Genomic DNA, 24,601 nt, shown 5'->3' on the forward strand with positions numbered 1-24,601 from the left:
CCTTGGGCAAGTTACCCAACTCTCATTTTTCTCATCTGTGAAATGTAACTCATAGATTAAGTGAGCTAATCCATGTGAAGTGCCCAGCATGGTGCCTGGCACATAGCCAGCATTAAGTGTTAACTTGACTTTGAAGGAGGGTGGTGTTGAGCACTTAGCACACAGGCATTTTGGATGTCTTACTCTTTGTGGAGTATCTGAAGCTTATCGTCTGTGAAAGTCCCTTGGCTTAACTTGCATAGAGCAAAGCTGGGGAGACTGGAATGAGGGTTCCCCCCACCCCCACCTGAGCCCAGGTGGTGGCAGAGATGGATGCTTGAGAGATACTAGTCTGAGTTCCGCTGATTGTTTTATAGAACAGGGATGGTCTGATGGCAGAAGAAAATTATCCCCACTGACTCATTTTTTTCCCCTTCCTCCTCTTACGGTTCTTATTACTTTGAGTGCTTTCTGGTGGGTTGGGAGATGTTAGAGCTAATACGCTTTGATTGGAAAATGAATTTTTCTTATTGGGTCTTCCAAAGGATTTTTTTTTCTGGGGATGGTCTCAAATATCGCTCCTTCCAATCCTAAGATGCCATTAGAGTCTAAAGTGCCTCTCTCTTCTTTTTAAACACAAAGTGGAAAGAATTCATGAAATAAATTCCAAGGGGTGGAAAGAGGGGGAGGGGCTTCTTATAGCCTGTGCTAACGCCATGAACTCCACTAATCTGGGCCTTGTCTGTGATTACTTGCTTACATATAGTTGTATGAAGCAGAAGTTTGATTTATTCCAAGCACACAATTTCAGCACCCCTCCCCCAAAGTATAACACACAAAAAACAAGTCATTTCTCTATAGGGAGTACGTTTAAATAGAGGGTGTGCCTCAGCTTAAAGAACCCTCAGACCCATTACTGTGTGTTGCAGAATTTATGTCCCCTGTCACCCATGGCTGATTCTAGGTCATCTTATATAACTCTGTTGGCGGGGGTGGGCGAGGTGGGCTCTGGGTCTCTCTCTTCAGGGCTACTTCGTGTTGTTTCCCGGTGCCTGTGGGAGGGTCAGGAAAGCAGAGGGAGCCATTCATTTTCTCCTGCAAATAAATGAACTTCTTGCTCACGGGAAATGTTTTCCCCAGTCCTTGGAAATTCGATGTAATTTCAGATCATAGATAAATTTGCTGCCGGGAGGGTAATACAGCCAGCAAGTCTTTGGCCCTGCCAGATTCCAGGCTGCTTTCAATTTGAGGCAGAATGGTGGCTTCGGCATGTTAAGTTCTTTCTGTGTACCAGCTTTGTCCACAGGGTCTTCAGATCCCCATGACTCTGAGAAGGAAATGATAGTATGTGGGGGGAGAGGGTGGGAGAGCAGAGCAGGGATCATTTATTCAGAATAAGGCAGCTCTAGCCAATTAAGTTGCATTTTGTTTCTGGGTTGAGCTAGCAAGTCAGTTTAGCAACACTGGTTATCTTCTGTTGCTTGGAAGCTTTGATGGGCTTTCTCAGATATGAGTTTGATTATTTAAAATGAGAAGCAGGTATTAATAAATCTGCTAGGCCAAATCTTTCAAAGTATGGTTTGTGGGTAAAAAAAAAAAAAAAAAAAAAAAGTACGGTACCTGCAGCTCTGGCCAGTTGAGGCCTCAGGATGGATTCCGTGTGGCTGAATCTTTAACTGGAGCTGGGTTCTGAGCAGACCACCCTGCTCTGGTCTCAGGGGTGGTGGCGGGGAGGGGTGGGTATCGGGGACAAGGTGATAGCTGTCTGTGGGATCTGTAGACAAGAGGAATCACATGGTGTTTTCAGTTGGTTCAACTATAAGATAAATAGGCTGAAAGCCAAAGTAAGTTCATAGGAACTTTGGGTAAATAAATTACAGTTGATAGTTCCAAAGAGCTTTGAAAGGAGAGTTTGGATGCTGCAGGTGAACCTTGGAGCCTCACAGCCGAGCAAGCAGCCACGAGCCCACCAAGTGCCCTACGGCATCTCCCAAATCTGCCCAGACCACTAGCCGGATGGCTGGTACTTCACCTTTCTTCCTGCTCAGGAGCCGTTACAGGGAAAGCATGGTTCCACAGTTGATGTCACTATTTTAAAGCAATACTTATTTTGCTTAGTGACTTTTTTTGAAAAGGATGGACATTTTAAGAATGTCTCACATACGGCAGTTAAAGATGAACTGACGCTTACTTAGTAGGAGGGCTTCCATCTCAGTTATCAGTGGTCCCTGTGGTAAGAGAATAGTCTAGCTGTCGCTGAGCTTTGGGCAGGTCATTTCCTCTCTCTGGACCTCAGTCTCCACAGCAGCCATAAAATGGAGAAACTGGGTGGTGTGGCCTCAAAGGTCTCTTCCATCTGCGTTTGTTGCCCACAGTCCTACATGCAAACTATGCACGAGGAGGTGACGGCCGATCTGTGGTCTGGTCTGGGTTCCCTGAGTCCAGGACCAGGGCAGCCGGTGGGACTGGAATTTCCTTGGAGCAACCTTCTGGGTCCCTCACCGCCTCAGGTTTTTCTATGGAGGCTGCATTCTCCTGCTGCTTTAGGGGACAGTAGGGGTGAGAGTCCTGCTCATACTCGTGAACATGGGGACTTGGTAAGAGGCGCTGCTGCCTCCTAACACCAAACCTGCTTGGTTTGGGGCCCCTGATATAAAACTTATACAGCGATACAGACCCAGACCGGAAAGTGGAAATGTCTGGCGGCCGAGCTGTCCGCAGAACAAGGAAAAAACAGCTTTGCTTTGCTTGGCCCGTTGCTTCAATATCTTGTGGTTGGTTTTTTATTTCTTGGAAACAACCAACTTTTCACTGTCGTCTGCCTTCAGTGTCTTCTCTTTAGCCATTCCAGGGTTTTCCTCCCTGTCTCTCTGCCCCTTCCCTGCATTTACCCTTATTTTTGTGAATTCTTTCCCTTTAATACTCCAAGACTGATCTGAAAGAATCACAGCAAATATTTATCTAGCACTTACTGTGTGCCGGTTTCCATGCAGAGTGCTGCACATACATCTAATCCTCACACCAGGTGAGTGAGGTGCTGCTATCCCCACTTCACAGACATGTCTGCGGAGGCAGAGAGAAGTTAAGTAACTTGCCCAAGGTCGCACAGCAGCAGAACCGGGATTTGAACCCGGCAGTCTGGCTCCAGAGCACAGGCTCTTAGTCACTCCACCGCAGTGTTTTTTCATCTTAATTTAAAGGGGAAGAAATGGAAGAACACAGAAGGGAGCCAGGGCTGTCTGAGACTTGAGGCTATTCCCTTTTCCTCTCCCCTTGCATCTCAGAAAGACACAGTTGCGATTTGCAACACGAGCATGCCTAGACTGAAGAATCCTAGTAAATGTATGTGTTTCTTCTAGTCATCGGTTTCTTTTCAGCACAGAAGGCAGTGGGTGCACAGTTGTCTGCTGGAAGGTGGTGGTGTTTAGAGGCACTGTGTTGTCCCGGAGCAATTCACTTCCCTTGCTATGCCCTTACCTAGCTCAAAAGCTTAGGGTAAAGCTTTTTGCAAAGTATAAAATGCTGGCGAAATGATTAACAGTGGTTAAAGCTGAACACCAGAGAGAAGAAGGAATACTTCATTGTGATGTAAACTCTATGCATGGTTGTGCCAAAGAATTTTTTTTCAGGGAATCTTGTGCAAGATTTGGCAGGGGTGTCTTATGCTTTATCTTTTAAAGTAAGTGTTCATAACTGCTGACATCACTGTTGCTATTATTGTTTTGATAAGCTGCATTACTAATGGTGTTCTCTGTAGAGGGGTTCTCAAACTCCTCTGTGCGGAAGAATCACATGCAGTGCTTATTAGAATCACAGCCGCAGAGAATCTGATTCTGCAGGTCCTGGGTAAGGTTGAAGAATCTGCATATTTTTGGCCTTTGCCTTAATCAAAATTTCTTTTTTTTTCATTTCTCTTTTTAAAAAATTATTTTCTTTTTTTCTTTTTTTTGGTGGGGGGAGGTAATCAGGTTTATTAATTTTTGGAAGAGGTAGTAGGGATTAAACCCAGGACCTTGTGTATGCTAAGCATGCGACCTACCACTTGAACTATTCCCTGCCCCCTTGAAATTTCTTGAATAGAACAAAATTTAAAAGTTATAAATGGGAATACAGTGAAAAACAATTGCCCTTCTCATGCCTGTTACCCAGCTACTCAGTTCCTGTCCCAGATATAATTTCTTATTTCTTGTATTGATTATATGCACTGACAGTCCATGCAGATGCAAGCACATACAAGTATATATATTCAGTTTTTTTAACACATGTGGTGGCACACTATACACATTGCTTTGCATTTTACTTTTTTCACTGTGTATCTGGGTAGTCCGTTATTTAACCAGTGCCCCTTTGAGGAACCTGTTTCCAGTCTTCTCTTCAGGCAGCGTTGCAGTTTTTCTTTCCTGTCTGTGTCATTTCACTCATATGCAAATATACCTATGAGATGAGTTTCTACAAGTGGCATTATTGAGTCAAGGAGTATCTCTACTTTTTAATTTTGACAGATATTGCCAAATTGCTCCTGGAGGTTTTTCCAGTTTGCACTCCCACAGGCATTTTGAGTGCCTTTTTTCCCTCCCGAGTCAAATGAGTCCGTTATCAAACATTTTGCTTTTTGTTGATTTTGTATCTCTGAGCTTTGTTTTGCATTTATCTTATTCTGACTGAGGTTGACCATCTTATGATGAAGAGTCATGTGTAGTTCCTTTTACGTGAACTCTGCCCAATTCTGTTCCTATTCTTCACCTCTTCTTTCTATTGAGTTATTGGTCTTATTGATTTGGGAAGTTCTTTGCATATGAAGGAAATTTGTCTGATATATACTTAAAAGATATTTATTCCTGTTTTTTCATTTGACTTTGTTTTTAAAAAAATCGTGATGATCTTTCCTTTTTTTAAGGTAATTCAGTTTATCAATCTTTTCTTTTATGGTTTTGGAATTTTGTATAATATTTAGGAAAACGTTCTCCACTGTTAAGATTATGTTTTAAATCCTATGTTTTCTTCTAGGACTTTTGTGGTTTTGCTTTTGAGGTTTATATTTTGTTTTCATTTGGAATTTTTGTTTTTGGTTGTTTGTAACATGTAAAGTATACATATATTCAACCTTACGTTTTTCCAAACGGCAACCTAATTGTTCTAGCAGCATTTCCTGAATAATCCATTTACATTCCACTGATTCAAAATGGGAATTTAAAAAAAATGTAGATTCTCATGTGTATATGTATTCTTGTATAAATTCTTATGTGGATATATATTTAACATAAATTTATATGTGTGTATGTGTGTGTGTGTCCATTTCTGTACTTCTCTATTCTGTGTCAATAATCTGTTTATTCATGCTTTGATACCAAATTGCTTTGACTATCATACTTTGCAATATATTTAGAGGGCTAGCCCCTTCTCATTAATCTTTAAAAAAATAAGAATTTGATTACTATTTTTGCTTATTTATTTTTCCATACAAACTTTAGAACCAACTTGTTCGGTTAAAAGAAAGGGTTGGTATTTTTATTGGGATATTAAAAGTTTAAATTAATTTGGGGAGAATTAATATCTTTATTTTGTTAAGTCTTCCTGTCGAAGATGAAGTGTGTCTTTTCATTTGTTTAAATATTTTTCTATGACCCTCATTAGCATTTTAAACTTTTCTTTATGTAGATCTTGTACATATTTCCAGGGAAGTTTATTCCTAGGTGTTTCACACTTTTTGATATTAGTATAACTCTTCTAATCAGTTGTTAAGTATGCTAAGAGAATATTAAGCTTCTTTCCCAGAATCATTCTGAATTTTCATATCTTTCTTTCACTTGATTCTTTTGCATTTTCTAGGGAAATATGCAGTTTCCACTTGCACTGCTGGTGGCTTGGGTTTTGGTGGGGAACCCCTGGTCTTGGTCTTGTCTGATTAAGGAAGTACATAAGTGCTCTGTTCACTTAAATCATGGATTCATATAGCCTTAGAGATGCATGAGACCTTGCTGAGGTCTAGCTGAGGAAACTGCGTCTCTGGAGGTTGAGTCCTGTGGATCAGTGTGGAACCCGGGTTTCTAGATTCCTTGCTCAATGGCCTTGGCTCTGGCTAAGCGGAGCGGACACTGAATGAAACTTGAGAACCGACCACTGTGAGCAAAAGCTTGGTCTTTGGCAGAGGCTGGCAACTTCTTACTATGAGCATGGCTTCATTCATCAGTTTAGGAATTAACAAGCTAGTCTGGTGTTTCAAAGACTGTGTGTGTCTGCAACTCTGAGTTACCAGCTCTGAGTTACCTCCAGGGAGCAGCATAAATGACCATTGGTCTCCAGTGACATCAGGCTGCATTTGCTGGAGTAAATGAAAACACTGTGAGAGCAGGAAGTAGGGACAAACACCTACACGTGCTGACCCAAACAGCTTCCCTTTCTGAGCCCCTGGAGATCAGTTATCACCAAATGGAGAGATAGACTCTGCAAAGATTTTGCAGGCCTCACAGCTTGTAAATAAGAGGCTGCATTCTTCATGCTCCCCTCTTGTTGAATCTGGCAGAAGGGAGATTTCTGGCTCCAATCAGCCGGGCAGTGACCAGGAACAGGGCTGGCTAGGAGAGAGTGATGACTCCAGTTGAATGAACTTTGTAAACCCACTATACTTAATTCAGAGCACCTTACATTTTGAGAACACAGGGCATCTTATTTTTTGGAAAATCATGTTGGGAGCACCTGTTGTGTATTTCCTATCACTTATAAAACCAAATGCCAGTTGGTCTCTGTGGAACACACTACATGATTACACAGTTTTTAACATTTCTGTAACTCTTACCCCAGTTCCTCTTTCTTACACACTTATTATTCTTTGTACTTTTACCAGGACTTTCTTAAAAAAAAAACCTGTTCTTCCATTTATATTTTGTCAATTACTTGAGTCTACAACAGACATTTCTGATTCTTTGATACCACTAGATCCAGTGGTAGAATTTTCAGTTGGGTCCTCCTAGGAGAAATTCCCAAAGGTGCCTCCTCTCCTTTAAAAATGGGCGAGAGATTCTTTTATTTTTGGAACTGACCATAGGAAGCCTTTGGTTGGTGGTTATATCTTGGATTGGGGCAGCGGAGGGAGCTGCTCCCAGTTCAGCCTTCCTCTCTTGACCTCTCTGAAGCCTTTGACATGGTGGCCCACTCCATTTTTCCTGAAACCCCCCCTTGTGACTCTCATGATGCTGCAGGTGAATCAGGGGTGTGATGAAGTGGAAAGACTGTGCAGTCGTGCACACACAGGTTTGAATCCTGGCTGCACACGCCAGCTCTGTGGCTCGACCAGGTTACTGAGCCCCTCCAGGCTGCATGATCCTTACTTCAAAAAAAAGTGCAGTATTGCCACCTGACAGCCCCGACATCAGCCTTGAAGCCTCACTCGGCTTTAGCTTTGTGAGAAGAGGAGCCACGTTTGCGACCCTGGCTGGGGTGCTAGCACGGTGCCTTCATCAGATAGACACTCACTAATGTAGTTGCTTTCTGCTTCCCATGTGCAGCCTGGAACATCATCATTCTTTCATTTTCCATATTTTTGTGAGGATGCTCCAGAGAAGAAGAACTATATGCATACATACATGTATATGTTTATGTATATATGTGCACATCTTTCTGTGTGTCTTTGTCTCTGTCTGCCTGTCTACATTTATTTTAAGCAAGACAGTTCGCTCAATTATTGTGGGGGCTGGCAAATCTGAAATCCATATGGCAGGCCAGCAAGCTGATGACTCTGGTTGAGAGTTGATGTTGGTGGGGGTAGGGTATAGCTCAGTGGTAGTGTGCATGCTTTGCATGCACGAGGTCCTGGGTTCAATCCCCAGTTAAATAAATAAATAAACAAACAAACCTAATTACCGGCCCTCCCACCCCTGCCCCCCCAAAAAACTACAGAGTTGATCTTGGAGTCTTGAGCCTAAATTCTGCAGGGCAGTAGGCTAGAAGTTCAGGCAAGACTGTGTTGCATTCTTGAGGAGGATTCTTCCCTTTGGGAAACCTCAGTCTCTGCTCTCAGGGACTCCCATGTTTGGATGAGACCCACCCACAGCACAGAAGGTAACCAGCTTTTCTTGGTGCGCGGTTGAAATGGTGATCACATCTAACAATACCTTTGCAGCAACATCGAGACTGGTGTTTCACCAAACAACTGGGTGCTGTCACCTCGCCAATTTGACACGGCAAGTGAAGCATCGCATTCCACAAGCTTGGCCGTTGAGCCTTAGCAGCTGGGCCTCAGCCTAAGGTTAAAGGGCTTAACTGAAGTGGGCGTTGTGACAGCACTGTTGGGAGGAGGCCTTAGGGATCTGTTGGAGCTCACTCAGGACCAAGGTTCTGTGCTGGCTGGTACTTGGAGACTCTCTTAGGGTTCTTACCAAGGGGGAGTTGGGTAGAAAGCATGTTGTCCCGAAGGCAGGAACTGACTGTTCCCATCCCCTCTCTTGGCTCGATGGTCAGGCTGTGGGACCCCCAGCACGTCACTGGGCTCTTCTGGGCCTCAGCTTACCTGCCTACAAAGGGCGACATTTAGACTTGATGCGTTTTAAGGTCTTTTTCAGCATTGGGTTTCTCTGCTCCTCTTTTGATGCAAGATTTGCAAAAACTTGTTAGGAATACACAGCTTGGAATTGCTTCATGTTTTGGAAAATGGCTTCGTTATTTTCGAACAGCCTTAAGAGTTAACATCAGATGTGTTCATTGACTAGGGAAGTGAGGCCTTTTTATCTCGGTGATGTGGTGACGTCATTCATCCAGTGAGTGCTTGATAGGTAATTTTTGGATTGATAGGTATTTTTTGGATTAACAAATATTTCTCAAAAGTATGTCTCATTATAAAGACATGTTCACCACAGAGGCTTCAGGGTAACGATAGGTAGCCGCACCCTCTGCATTCATTTTCTTCAAGTTTAGGGAACTCTGGAGTATACTGGAAAGAACCAAGTCTTTGGAATAAGACAGAATCTAGGCTTTTCCACTTACCAGCTGTGTGACCTTGGGCATAATATTTAACTTCCCTGAGCCTCAGTGTGCTCATCTATAAAATGGGAGTAATAGGATGTCATGACAAGGTTGTCATGAAATTAAATGAAATGCTCTGTGTGAACTGCCAAGCGTAAAGCTTGACACAGAGCAAACTTGAAATAAAAATGAGTTCCTGCCTCTCCCCTTGGATTCTTTCTGACGTTCTGGGCCCTGCAGTGCTACTAGTAGGTATGAAGCAAGATGCTCACTTTCAGAGATGTCAATGTCTGTTTCTTAAAAAAAAAAAACAGCCCCCAAAAAACCCCAACCCACATCAGGATGTGGTCACCTTCTGAGCTTGTAAAATGTGAAAGAGGAGGGTTAAGTCACGTTTTACTTTTAAAACAGACATTCTGTCTTCTAGGAATTGGCCGTTCTTCCATTCTAGGAAGAGGTGATGAATCATTACAAGAAATACTGTTTTCTTTCTTAAGTACCTTATCAATGAAAGTAATTAAAAATAGAACCTTCAGTTGAGAACAATTTTGGGAGGCATCAGAGTGGAGATGGTCATCCCAGGGTTGGAGTCAGCATCTTTGAGTGAGTTAATCCTGGCTTTCAATCTCTGTCACTCTCTCTTCAAGGCCTTGAAAGGCTAATATATTGCAACAACAACAACAAATTAATTAAAATACAACTTTATGTCAAAAGACTTAGTAAACAATCAGTGATGGAAATAATGGTAAATAATGTTCTAACTAACTAACTGATTGACTGAAAATAGGACTCTGTGGGTGCTGGAGAAAAGTTCCCATTTGCCTGGAAAGTGTGCGGTGCCAGGGGACTGAGGGCGCCCACACTGCCCTCGGCAGGGTGAGCACAAGGATCTGACACCCTTTTCACAGCATTGTTTGTGCTGGACTCACTCTCTCTCCACCTTTCATTCAAGCCCCAAATTGTTGTTAATTACCATAACCAGTTTTTTTCAACTATTCTGCTCTTCAAAGAAGATAGGTTCTCAAGTATTCTTTAACTGTGTCTGGGAGTCACATTACTACATTCAAAATGTGAACTGTAGTTGATTTACAGTGTTTCAGGTGTACAGCAAAGGGATTCAGTTTTTTACATATATATATATATGTGTGTGTGTATATATATATACTTTTTCAGATTCTTTTCCATTACAGGTTATTATAAGATATTGAATACAGTTCCCTGTACTGTACAGTAGATCCTTGTTGTTTATCTATTTTATATATAATAGTGTGTATATGTTAATCCCAAATTCCTAATTTATCCCTCCACCCTACCTTTCCCTTTGGTAGCCATAAGTTTATTTTCTATATCTGTGAGTCTATTTATGTTTTGTAAATAAGTTCATTTGTATTATTTTTAAATTCAACATGTAAGTGATATGATATTTGTCTTTCTCAGTCCAACTTAACTTACTTAGTATGATAATCTCTAGTTCTATCTGTGTTGCTGCAAATGGCATTATTTCATTCTTTTTTATGGCTCAGTAGTATTCCATTGTCTAAATATACCACCTCTTCTTTATTCAGTCATCTGTTGATGGACACTTGGATTGCTTCTATGTCTTGGCTATTGCAGATAGTGGCACTATGAACATTGAAGTGCATGTGTTTTTTCAAATTAGAGTTTTCTCTGTGTATACGCCCAGGAGTGGGATTGCTGGATCATAGGTTAATGCTATTTTTAGTATTTTGGACACTCCCCAGTGTTAATGTACACCCCCCAGATAGTGGCAGTTGGGACTTGGTGTCATGTGTGCCCTTAGAGCCGCATCGTCTTTGGGTTGATTACTACAAACCAGCCAGGTCAACGCAGCCACATGTCTCAAGCCCACTTTCACATGGAGTAAACTAAGACATTTCCAACAGGGCTGATTTTAACAGGGCCAAGGGTTTGGGGCTCTTGCTCTTCTTTTCCAAAGTGGAAGGCAAGCTCCCGTCTCTCCCAACTCTGGACCCTTCCCTACAGTAGGTGGCAGAAATTGTAGGACAGTAGGTTGAGAGAAAGAGAACAAGAAGAAAGAAGAAGAAAGCATGCACTAAAGAGACCTGAGGGGGTGTTTCTGCAGGGCCCATGCCCGTGGCACCCTTTAGGGCTGGGCTACAAGAGGCTATAGTTGCTGTCTGTCCAACAGCTTCTAGTCTCTCAGCTGAGGCCAAGGCCACGCGAGGTGGGCCCAGGGAAGTCCTCTATTCTGCTCACCTGACATCTCTCCCTTTCGGCCATGTAGGACAGGGGTCCCGGTGGCCCAGCCTCCGTCCTGAGCACCCAAAGGCTGGGACTGGCCTGAGTCCTGTTCACAAATTCTTGAAGGTTTTGCTGCCCACTCTCCAGCAGGGCCAGGAAACAGGAACGCAAAAAAAGGAAAGAAGTACAGAGGGGGAGACCTAAAGACACAGAGAAATTCGATCTCAAATCTGGTCTAGTAATTGGCATTCTGCTCACTCAGGTAGAGTAGGCAGTGGGCATAGAGAAGACTTTTTTCAAAATAAGTTTTTTATTTTAATGAAATATAGAATCAAAAGAACATATATATCATGTATAATCAGTTTAAAGATTAATAATAATGAGATACCCAGGTGCCCACCACCTAGCTTAAGAAACAGAGCATTACAATACCTTTGTACCCCTTGTGGGACAGAGGGGCAATTTTCAGTTACCTGTGGCTACTTACTCCACAGCCAGATGTCTGAATCCACTAGACATTTACATTTAAATATGTCAAATTATCGCCTCTTTTGGCGTTTTCCACATAAGAGTTGGTTTTAGTGATCTGAAGGATTCCCTACTTCCCCCAAACCTTTTCATTAACCTCTCCCTGACCCCTGGCACCATTAAGGATTTTCCCCAACTTTTGCCTGCAAATAAACAAGGTTGATATCCATATAGGGAGACCTATTTCTATGACTAACATCCACTTAGCTACCTGATTCTTCCTAAATTCTGTGATACTGGAGCTGGGAATCCTTACAGACTTGAGGAAGCAGCAAATGCCTCTCTTGGCAGCACAGATAAGGGACTTGGTATTTTGGGGGCCTTTCAAGGGATGCGGGATGGAAGGGCAGGTTGCAAATACGATTTTCCTCTCTTTAATACACAGGGGTTGAAACTTGCAACAAAGATCTCTCTTCCTTGTCTGGCCTTTTCCAGAGGAATGTTGCAGATATGTTCTGTATGGGTGACCTTGGGAACTACAAGCTGGGGACTGAGATGGTACAGGTTGGTTAGGTCATCTTAAGGCAGGTGGCCGAGAAGCCCTGCTGAGCAGCAATGCTGTCTACCTACTGCTCAAGGTCAAGAAGAAGCACCTTCCTTCCATGGCTCGTCACTCCATAGCAGGCTGCGATGATGTGGGCATCACACACATCACTCTATGTGTGTACCTGCCAGCCTCTCACTTTTCTGGGTGCCACCAGACATCTCTTCTAGGATTTTTAGGTGTCCTCCTATGTCTACACCCGCTGGGCTGAATCTGTACTGACTATTAGTTCTCTTCCGTTTTGCTGCCTCCCCCATAGGGCTTTGAGAATGATCTGGATGTGAGACCCAGATGGACCTCAATGTGTTCCTTGATCCTGTTTCAGAGTAACTCCCTGCCCTCTCCAGTCTATTTCCCAGATTTCAAAGACCTTACACCACCAGGTGGAGCTTCTTGGTCCTGGACCCAGATGAACTTCTGGACTTGGGGCTTTTCTGGGGGGATTTTTTTGGATTTGGCAGTATAATTGATGGGCGGGATCCAGGCAAAAGGGGAGGAAGCTCCATCTTTCTTACTCCTCTGGTGGAAATGCATGCCACTGTGCAGAAGGCTTGTCCTGACGGCCTCAGGACCTGAGTGTGGGACCTTGTCCTGAGTCTGCTACAGCTTATAAAGGACCTCAGAGCCTTTAGTGATGACCAGAGGATACAGTCATTGGTGAGTCAACTGGAGGCTAAATTGTCGTCTAAGATCAGGTGATCTTGGCCTTAAACTTTTATAGGAATGTAGTTATGCGCATTTTTCTGGGGAAAGGTTCATTGCTTTCATCAGATTTTCAAAGGCACTTGTGACTCAAAGTAGATTAAGAACCAATGATCACTTCTGATTGCTGGATTGCAATACCATAAGAAAAGTAAGAAGATACAATTGAATTTTTCATAAACCTAAAATTTTAAGAATGCCCTTTATTCTGGGATTATGTCCATTCAATTTTTTTTTTTAGCTTTAAAATATTCTTTCTTTTTATGGGGTAATGATTATTGTGAATAGTAACTGTAGAAAATAGTTCTTTCTTAATAAAGTAAAAAGTTGATAACACCCCAAATTGCAATTTCTTTTTTCTTTTCCCTTCCTTTCCCCCTCCCCCTTCCTTCCCCCTCTCTTTCCTCACTCTTTCCCTCCCTCCTCCTTTCTTTCTTTATTTCTCTCCCCACCCCCCCCTTTTTTTTTTCTGGCCTTGAAATCCCCCTTTCTAGGAACTGCTAACCTAGAGGATTATCTTTATTTTGTACATGATTTCAGTGTGTGCTGTTCAGTGTCTCCCCACACTGTCCCCTACACAAGAGACTTGTCTCTTATTACCTACACAGCTGCCTTAGAGAGAGTGATGTGTTAAAGGATAAACTGAGGCACATTAAAATTTTGAAGAGTTTGCACAAAAACTGATTTGATTCAGGCAGCATCAAACCAGAAGTAGTGGAGAGCACTCCACCGACAGGAGCCGGGGCGGGACTTTTATAGAGGAGACACAGTGGCGGAGCAAGGACATGATTTGATTGGCTGCAGCTCAGCAGTTGCCTTATTTGGCAAAGCCTAGCTGGCTCTTTGTGATTGGTTGTCCTTAGTTTTCAATTTCTTAACCTTGAGGCCTTTCTGGCTAAGATTTTGGTTTGCTTATGTGGGTTACTAAGGCATCAGAACTACTTCAGTCTAATGGCCTCCTTGTTTAATTAGTTAAACAGACATAAACCTAACTTATCCTGGTGCCAAGAAAACATAACTGTCACTTTGGGCAAATCACCACCTCATCTTCTCAGGCCTGAATTTTCTTAATAAGATGAGGGAGTTGGGCTGGGACCTCTCACAGTTCTCTCCCAATCTAACATTCTATACTTCAAACAAATACACGTGAAGCCAGGTGGGAAAGGCTGAAGTACAGATCCGGGCCTTGAGGGTGAAGCTCAACGGCAGAGAAAGAACCCCGTCCCTTGATTTTTCACACAAACTAGGGTGGAAGAGAAAAATCTTGGAATACATTTAAAATTCTAGGTTACATGATTCTGTTACCTCATATCTGATTTTATGATGTGTTCTTAGTGAGATTAATATGACGTATTTGCAAAAATATATGGCTTTTGTCTAAAAGTGGTAAATACGCTTTTTGTACAAAGATGGCTGGAGGAGAAATGAACCAAAATCTGCTGTAATGGCAGTGATAATAGTAACAACAAGAACAGTGACACGAGTCACAGGTCAGCGCATGCAGTGCCAGCTCTGACCCGAGCTTTGTGGTTAGTGTCTCATTGAATACTGCAGGGTAGGTTTGAAAATCAAGCTTTTACAGATCCGGTCACTGGCTGGGCAGCCGGTAAGTGGCAGAGCTGTGATTTGAACCCAAACCCACTTAACTTGAAAGCCCCCACCCCTGCAAACACAACTTGAAGCCAGAGTTTTGCTTCAAGATGTGGTCTGACAGCACAGCACGGGCATCGCCTGGGGACTTGTAGAAGCAGCGTGGACAGTGGAGTCCTTGCTTACTGACTGGTATTTGAATTTCCCATCGCCTCTTGCTGGTTTCTTTCCTTGAAAACTGAAGCCCATCGAATGCACAATGCCAAGAGTGAACCCCACTGTCAGCCCTGGGCTGTAGTGACGGGGGTTTCATGAGTTGTGACTGACGTGCCACTCGGGTGTGGCTGTCCACAGTGGGCGAGGCCGTGCCTGTGGGGGATGGGGGTAGATGGGAATTCTCTGTACTTCCCACCCAATTTTACTGTGCACCCAAAACTGCTCTAAAAATATATGTTAAAACAACCACCACAATTGAATATGTGAGCTGTGGGCTTTGCCAAAGGTGGGACAGCCTACGGTAAGATAAAGCCTGTTAAATTCTTTTTTTATCCATTTGGATAAAAGGTGATTTTGAAAGAGAGGGTTTTGTCAAGTGTCATGATCTCATCATCTGGCAGCACCGGTGGGAGAGGATCCAAGGGGAACCCAGGGCGTCCTCGTGAGGGTGACTCAGGGGCCCGCAGCGCTGGCCCTGACAGTGAGCAGCCTGGGCTTGGAGTCGGCGGGCAGGGCTGTGCTGATGGTAATGGGACCAGGTGGCTCCGGACATGGGCTCCTGCCTGCCTGCCCAGAGCCATGGGCGCTGGCCTCCGCTTCTCTCTACTCTTCTGGCCTGTGTTTCCTCTTTGTTCTTCAATAGGTGGTTGTGTCCCTGGGTGGCTCTTTCCAGGGCTCTGCTCACTCCAGGCAGCCAGACGTCAGTTTACAGACATTCCAGCCCGGTTCCCACGCTGTGCCCTCACTGTTAGTTCCCCGGGGCAGTTAACATGCCTGAAACACACCCTTTTTATGAGTTTGATTGGTTTTTTTTGTTTATTTAATAATATTAGTAACATATGTATAAAGCTTTTTAAAACTTTTTATTCCTGTGTCTCATCTGATTCTCCTGACAGTGTCTGGTGGACGGATTGGTGACTGACAGCATCAGGGTGGCCGGTGCTTGTCCTGCAGATAACGAAGAAGCAGACACTCAGTGAGGGAGGTGACCCGCCTCAGCTGTGTGCTGGTGGGTCAGGTGGGCGACGTGGGCCCCGTGGGCCACGGTTTGCAGGACTCTTCCTCGGGCATTCCGAGGATTCTGGTCTTCTCAGCCCTGGGGTCCCACTGGTGCTGCTTAAGTACTAACTAGGTCAGCAAGAGAGGCGACACTTTGCTTGTTAGCCATTGAAGGAGAAAATTAACGCTGTGTGTGTTTGCATCTTGGGGATCTTTCCAAAGGTAGCACTTTCACAAGAGAGGATCAGGGGGGAAAACAATATAGCAAAGCAATTCTTTAAACGGACTTCTTTTTTTTTTTTTTTTTTCATTTCTCTGTGCTGTGGTTGCCAAGTGCTTAAATTCACCTTTCTTATTTTTATCCATGGTGATAAGTTTTACGAAACAAAATACTTGGGAAATTAAGGCCGCATGAAATGTTGAGGCATGGCTTAGAGATGCCAAGCTCGGGTCTCATCTGACAGGCAACCACGAGGCCCTCAAGGAAGCCAGGCTATCAGAATCTGAGCCAAATGGTCCAGGTGGCCGTTGAGCATCTTCAGGTTCACAGCTTCCATTCCAAGCCATTAGCTCAGTCGGGCCCCGCAGCGACCTGAGCAGTTTCCCCACAGGTGGCCTGTTCATTAGCAAATGTGCCACATTACTAATTTGCACCCCTCTCCAGTGGAGGCTGTAGGTGGATGTTTACAAAGAAGACCAACTCCTCCTCCCATTCTCTTCCCTTCTGAGATACTCGGATTAACCCTGGAAAGATGTCTCCATTAATGAAACCACCATAGCGCTCAAGACTTAAAACTGAAAAGATGAATGTAAAAAGAATGCTAAAAAAGTTTGGAAAAGCCCCAACAATACTCCCATCCTCATGTGACTGCAGCATTTCAGGCCTATTCGGTATTGTGCTTTTTCCCTCCTAGTATCACATACAAAATTCTCTGTGTTTGTACATTGTCTTCAGCATGATCACTGCACCAGACTCATCACACTGCCCCCCTCAATGTTCTCACCAATACTTTCGATGGGCACTTTGAGTACTTCTAGATTTTCTGTCATTGAGGGGCCAGGAACATTTTGGTGTGTAGATACTGTGTCTTCTTTGAAATGGCTTTCTTAAGGAAATGCCAGCAGTGACAGCTGGAAAAAAAGCAGCTGAAGAGATGGTACAACTCTTCCGATTCTGTCCCTTCTGGAGGGAGATGCTCTGCTTTCAAACCACCTCACTAGGCTGCTCCTTGAAGCACTTTCTCAGTCCCTTTAAAATATCCGTCCTTGGTTCCTACTTCTGCTTCTGCTGTCCTTTCCTCCCACACCCTCTCCCACTGTCTTTCCTCAGCCCAAATCTGCCCCTTGGCCTCCTCATGAATATCCATCTCCCCATCTCCGGAAGGGTCTTCTCGGACTGATCCATCGTTTCACTCCTGCCTCTTGCTTTCTGAAGATCGGCTCTCAGAGGGATGGAGAGGAGAGGCCAACACACATTTGACTCTTATCAGCCTCTGGATATGATGTCTTATCTCACTATTATTTCTTGTCCCACTTACATCACAAGTCCTCCAGGCAAGGGCCGTGCCTCTACATGTGGCGTGGAGAACAGAGAGCCCTGCTGGCACTTGGCAAATGTGGAATGTTGTCCTTGTAAAGTGTCAATAATTAGAAGATGTGAGTAGACGTTCGGGGAGGCAGAACCTCTGCTAGGAGTGAGCCGGGCTTCCAGGGAGGACCACCAAGGAGAGGGTCTTCATTAGAAGGGGGTGGCTCTTAGCTGTCACCTATGGTTTCAGAAAAATGTCTGGGGCTTCTGCTACTGGGAGGTACTGGCACTTGAGTGGGTGCTTGGATGAAGTCCTGACCACTAGAATGTCATTTCATGAAGTGTTTTGAGTCCCTCCAAATTGAATTCAGGGCCACAGACAAGGGAATGGCGTGCAGACACCTTTTGGGGCAATCCTTCTGTGGTGTTGGGCAGTGGTACTGGAACTCCTGGATGATTTCTGGGTTTTAATGCTTAATGTTTCCGAATGGAAAGTAAACCTTGGAGAGGATTTTTCAAGTGTAAGAATCTTTTGTTGTGTCAAGCCAGTGGGACCATCCATTCTCCACTGACATCAAGAAGGGTACAGCTTTATCCTTTTTGACTTTATCCTAAGATAGTAGTGAAATATACTTAACCTCCCTTGATAATTTTAGCTAAGGTCTTTCATGAGTTAAACAGAAATTGCATCAAGTAGGAGGGAAATCAAAGTCTCATCTGATAAGGGCCTTTTACATCAGGTTTTAAAACTGTTTAAATGAGTAGGAGGTTTCTACAAATGGGTTCTTTCTAACACAGAATCTGGTTTTGTATTTGAAATGTGTTGATGTTTATGAATTTTCTATTATTTTTATACAAGCTGCATAGGAGGGAGACCTATGACTGTATGTATGTATTGTTCTATAGTTCAATGAGCATTTTAATATACATTTTCCTTATTCTTATAACAACTTGTGAAGTAGATATGGGTCAACTTCTGTTTATACAAGTGGACACTGAGGGAGAAGATGGTAAGGGACTCAGGCGGTAAGTTGTTAAGTCAGAGTCTGAACTCAGCGTTATGTATTTGTCCAGGGTGCCAACTCTCTGATGTGGGAAATGATGGTAATTTCTGATGTGATCTCATCCCTTTTTTTTGTTTTTATGCGTATTCTGTGATTTGCTCCCATTGTCTGGTCTTACAGTCTATCTTGTAAATATCGTTCTTGTGTTAGTTAAAATTCCAGGGAACTCATTGGACGTTGTATTGGTGAAGCAGTCAATGCATGAGGCCTGGAAATGGCAGCCTTCGATATTTTCGGGAAACGGAAGTGGACGAGGGGAGGAGAGGAAAGCCCAGTCTGCTGAGTACCCATTAGATTCGCCATGTGACGCCCACACGAGGCATTAAAAAATTTTTGTTGTTGTTCTTTTCGGGGGGTGGGGGTGGGGTCATTAGGTTTATTTATTTATTTATTTTAATGGAGGTATACTGGGGATTGAACCCAGGACCTCCTGCATGCTAAGCACGTGCTCTGCCACTGAGCTGTACCCTCCCTCCCCTGTCACATAAGGCATTTAAGCAGAAATGTTCTGCCATGTGGGTTGAAGAAGAGTTGCCAGTTCTAAGTCGTTTGGGGAATGCTCTAGCTGGTCCAGAAATGCTGCAAAGCTGCGGTGATAATACTGACTTGATCTCTGGTAGATTTAGGCCCGGCAGGAGCGAACATTTTTGTTCACTGCTAATAGATGAGGATGTGTTTAAATTGCATTGTAATTAAATTACATGAATTGCTTGTCTTGGCTTTAGAGTCCCTTGGTACATCCACTATCACAGCTGTGTGACTTTGGGCAAGTGACTTCACCTCTCTGTGCCTCAGTTTCCTCATTTATGAAATGGCAATACTATTAGTCCTTGCCCCATAGTGTTATTATGTGGATTGACTGTGGTTAAAGGAGTCCCCTGGTTAAGGCTCAATAAATGTTAACTATCATTATTATTACAAAGGCTAACTTGTCCTCACATGTATTACCAAAGCTAGGTTTCTCTTCCTCTGGTAATGTGCACATTTCTTTTTTCATTTGTAAAAACGGTGGCAAAATATATGTAACATAAAATTTACCATCTTAACCATTTTTGAGTGTGCAGATCCGTGGCATTAAGTACATTCACACTGCTGTGCAGAAGACGGTATTTTAAGTGGGGTGTGGACCAGGGAAGGGGTGGTGTGGGTGCTGTATGCGCAGCGTCCAGAGTGAGGGTCTTGGCCCCTCGTCCGGCTGCCTTTCCTGGCAGCACAGTGCCAGAGCCAGCAGGGTGACTGGGCCATGCACAGGAGAGCCAGGTGACAGTTGTCCGGCAGTTCTGTGAGCAACTGACAGGCTGAGACCCACACGTTTATGTCCTGTCATTGCTCCACTTCATTTTTATTCATTTCACTGGCTTCTTTTGCTCAATCACTTTTTGAGCTGGGAAGTGAAGGCCTGGGTGCAGATCCATTTTGTGGATGTCATTTGTTTGAAATGTCAGCAAATCGGTAGCAGAGAGAACCATCCTGGAGTCCTGTGTTCCACGATCAGAGGTTCATGGCTGTGGGCTTTCCAGGGTGTCTGGATTAAGCGTCGTGCAAAACTCAGTGATTTTACTGCATCCCTTGAAATAGACAAGGCCAGAAGTTTAGAAGGTCAATTTCTTTATTTTATTTTTTGTTTTTAGTTGATGTATAGTCGATTTACAATGTTGTGTTAGTTTCTGGTGTACAGCATAGTGATTTGGTTATGCATGTATATGCATTCTTTTTCATTATAGGCTATTTTAAGATATTGAATATAGTTCCCCATGCTATAACAGTAGGATCTTGTTGTTTATGTATTTTATAGATAGTGGTTAGTATCTGCAGATCCTGAGCTCCCACTTTATCCTTCCCCAGCCCCTTTCTACCCTGGTAACCGTAAGTTTGTTTTCTATGTCTGTGAGTAGGTCAATTTCTGAAAGTCGTAAGGTTGTGGGAACAAACAGACTTTAATGAAAATGGGACGTCTATACCCCCAGATCTCTGAGATTTTGTCTTCAAGTTGCTGGTGGTACCGTCATCACGAAACGGGTGAGCATGAGAGTAGCTGGAAAAGTGACTGATCTGAAGCTTGGCACATGTGTCTGCAAATTCGATCTCAGAGAGATGGTTTGAAATTCTTTTATTCTTCCGTGTATTCCTTCAACAAACGTATTGAGTATGTGCTAGAAACTGCAGTTATCATTGGAATTCTGCTTAAAAGGATCTCATTTTCCCCCAGAGAAGTTGCTAAAATGTAACTTTGGGGCAAAATGCCTTTCATCCCCAATGCTACTTTTGTCATTTAACTCTTCTGGGCCTGTTTAGTTTGCAGGTATCAAACAGACACAAGCTTTTTAATATATGTGAGAGATCCTCTGTTGACAGACGATTAAACACCAAAGAGCATCAGCTGTCTCCAGGGTGGCTGCTCCGGCAGTCCTTCCAGCTCACAAAGTGAACTGTCGGCAAACTAAAGGGTCCAGGTGGGCGTGCCCAGCTGTAGCCACCCAGGGGCTGGAGACATCAGTTTCATTTTTTTCCAGCTTTATTGAGATATAACTGACATACAACACTGTGTAAGTTTAAGGTATATGGTATACTGATTTTACATATGTGTGCACTGCAAAATGATTTCCACAATAAGGTTAGTTAACACATCTGTCAATTCACATAGTTACAATTTTTTTAATGTTGAAAACTTTTAAAATCTACTCTCTTACCAACTGTCAAGTATACAACACAGTATTGTTAACTATAGTGACTGTGCTGTGCACTAGATCCCCAGGCCCTGTTCATCTTTTAACTGGAAGTTTGTACTCTTTGACCACCTTCACCCATTTCCTCCACTCCCACCCCCGCCCCTGGCAACCACCAGTCTGCTTTTCATTTCTCTGAGTGTGCTTTTTCAGATTCCACATATTAACAAGGTCATATGGGATTTGTCTTTTTCTGTCTGACTTATCTCACTTAGCATAACGTCCTCAAGTTTCATCCATGTCATCGCAAATGGCAGGATTTTTCCTTTTTATGGCTGAATAATATTCCATCTCATATATATATCATATTTCCTTTATTGTAAATAATGCTGCAATGATTATAGGCATGCAGATACTTTTTTGAGATAATGATTTCATTTCCTTTGGATAAATGCCCAGAGGTGGAATTATTGCTGGATCACAAGGTAGTTCTATTTTAAATTTATCGAGGAACTGCCATACTGTTTTCCATAGTGGCTGCAACAGTTTACATTCCCACCAATAGTGCCCAAGAGTTCCCTTTTCTTCACATCCTCACCAACACTTGTTATCTGTTTTCTTTTCAATATAAAGATTTTGATTTATCCTTCCATCCATCCATCCATCCATCCATCCAGAAAGCACTGACTAGGTACACAGGCACTGGGGCTTTTCATGAGCAGGGGGTGACGTGTGCAGGATTCTTGCATTCCCTTTAGTACTTCTCTTATAAAACCTAACCTGACTTGGCCTTTATATCTCCTGGGCTATTTTGCAAAGAGTAAGATTTTGGAAAGCAGTGGTTAGAATTTCCTATATCCTAGAGATGTTGTGAAATCTCTTCTTTCTCTAGAGGTTGATCTGTGGAGCTGAGCTTTTGGTTTGGATGAGGAGAGTAGAGACTCAGGTATCTGAGGGTGTCAGGCCTCCCCTCCTGCATTTTTCTAGGTAAACAAAAGCTGCCACCTTTCTTTAATGCAGAGCCACCTGGCCTCTGGCCTCACACCTGGGATGTTTCATCTCTAAGTATCTGATTGACCTGCCTTTCCACTCTCTGCCTCCTACTCCTAATTGGAATCCGGGGAGTTGTGAATGTGCGTGCTCGAGGAGAAGGCAGGAATTGCACTACCACCTGGAGTTTCTGCAGGCACACCCCGGTGGTGTTTATGTTTGTGTGAAGGTGTGGAGGTCCTGGACAGAGACTCACATCTGGGAGCGGGTCTAACATGCTGGCGATGCCTGGGGAAACCCATCCCCAATTTCCTGGGGTCCCCAGCTCCCGCCCTCTCCCTGAAGTCACCCCTCTCACCCACACTGGATGGGGTGGTGGGCTGTGGGGGCGGGGATGAGGAAGGATGTCTCCCTTTACGTACTTCAGGGTCAGAGAGTCATGAACGTTTCCTTGGCTGAAGAGCGCTGCTTCCTGACATGTTGCTTGCCTTGCTTTTAGGTTTCTTAGCAGGAAGAAATAGCTTCTCCTTCGCTCCCACGAGCATTCCAAGGTGTGGGAATGGTCACACTACAGAGATAGACCATAGAAAATAAGATGAGAACGGTTTCAAGGCCCTTCTTGCCCACCCAGAGGATGTAGAAGAGTGAAGCTACAGACAAAAGAGTCATTTCCCCAAATTTGTAAAAAAATGCCTTAAAAATACAAAGAGCTTCATCGTCCTCTGTGATAACACGCTGAGGGGCACATTTAAAGAGCCACTTGGATGCTAACTAAGGTTTTAGTTTCACGCACATACGTGTGTCAGTATCATTATCGAAATAAGATAACATATGTGAAAGTGCGCTGTCAACAGTGAAAGACATACGTGTAGGCAATGCTTCTTGTCGTTGTTGCCCTGTTACTAACACCACCTGTTACAGCTCTGCTTTTTGTGGGGTGTCACGGCAGGCCTTCTCTAGGGCTGGTTCTGAGCTCTTCAGCCATGTGGATACCTACCTGACCGACGGAGCTTGGGAGGCTCCTAGGGTCAGATTCTTCCTCCCCAAATTCCCACCATTGGTCCCGCTTGGATGTCCGCTGCATGGGACAAAAATAGTCAGACACGCTCATTACACTGTAGCTCATTTGACAACTTAGCTGACAGCAGAGTTTCAAGGTGCTGGGCAAAGGACAGATGGATTTTGAAATGGGGAGGTGGGGAGAGGAAGTGGGTGACCTGAGGTCAGGGTGTCCTATCGCATTAGAAGTCCGGGAAGCAGCAGGCACAGAACAAAGGACAAGGGACAGTGGAAACCCCGTTTGCCTTACGGTTTCCCCCGTTGTTCAGTTTGAGTGAATCTGTCAAGATCCTTGCCAGTTAGAAGCTCATGATCAATACAGATAATACAGAGATACGAACAAACATGACAATGGAGATATAGATAAACATACTGCAGACATTAATACCTACTGTGTTAAATAAAGCATTTCCCTTCTGGTGGATGCAGTCAGTGGGGTCACGAGTGGTGGAGAATTCCACAGAAGTAGGGGTCGCTGAAAATGCCCCTGACTCCTAGAGCATCAGCAGAAAACAGCGGCCTTCAGGAGCCCTTACAGTGTGGAGGGAGTTCTGGATGAGGAACAGGGGATTTCAGGCGTAGGATGAGGTTCAAGAGAGGAGTTGGAGCTTAGAATAGAAATTTGCAGGTCAGTCACTGAAATATGCAGAAAATCTCACATAAATTACCAAGACACTGTCCTGGGCTAACGCATAAGAATTTCAATGTGTTGTAAGAAATCCTAATAAATACATCTTCTTTCCCTAAACTCAGCGTAAATGCCAGGTCCTTTAGTGCATGTCATGTCTTACCGAAAGGCCTCCAGAGGATGCGTGTGGCGTCTGAGTAGACTGTGTGTGCAAGTGAAAACGTGTTTGCTGACATGTGCACCATCGAGTCTGGTCAGAGCCGATCCCTGGGATGCGGGCTGCCGAGGGCTGCTGTGTCTGTGATTTGGCGAAGGCTCCGGGTGCTCCTGGATATTTTGCTTGCTGTGTGTGTGAGTCCGGAAAAAATACAGTTTACGCTCTGGGCTGCCACTTACTGGTCGATGGCTTGATTAAGCTTGTTTTTATTTCTCTTTTGGACTTTGGAGAAAATTTAGCTGAATTTACCTTGAAAGGGTTATTTCTTCAAAGTTCGTTAAAATATGTTTGTTAAAAGCTACGTTTCCAAATTCAACAACACAGTTAGTCAAAACCACTGAGATGCTGCAGCTCTGGGGCTTTGGCCAGATCCCACCTGTGTGGAGGTTGATTCTTAGAAACATGGAGAGTGTTACGGAGAAGAATGTTCAAATTCCCTGAGGCTCAGAGTTGTCATTTATAGTCATGACTCCCAAATGGTTAAAATTTCAGAATGTCCAAAGCCATTATTTTCGTTAACTGATAGTTGTTTATTGATGGGTGTCTGAGCTCAGATTGGTACTTCAGGGTGACAGTACAAAAAGCAAGGACCTTATAACAACAAACCAGCCTATGTTGGATACTCGAACTCCTGCCAGGTATGCAGTGTTGTCCAAGTACTGTGGGAAATACAAAAAAAAAAAAAAAAAACAAAAAAACTAAGCCTGTGT

General features: G+C 43.7%; 1 protein-coding gene across 9 annotated transcripts in view; it reads left to right on the plus strand.

Annotated features, from left to right (window-relative positions):
- GATA6 (GATA binding protein 6) overlaps positions 1-24,601 on the plus strand; it is a 178,437-nt gene that overhangs the window by 29,238 nt on the left and 124,598 nt on the right. The window lies entirely within an intron of this gene.

The sequence above is a fragment of the Camelus bactrianus genome, chromosome 24, assembly GCF_048773025.1.
Source record: "Camelus bactrianus isolate YW-2024 breed Bactrian camel chromosome 24, ASM4877302v1, whole genome shotgun sequence".
NCBI lineage: Eukaryota > Metazoa > Chordata > Mammalia > Artiodactyla > Camelidae > Camelus > Camelus bactrianus.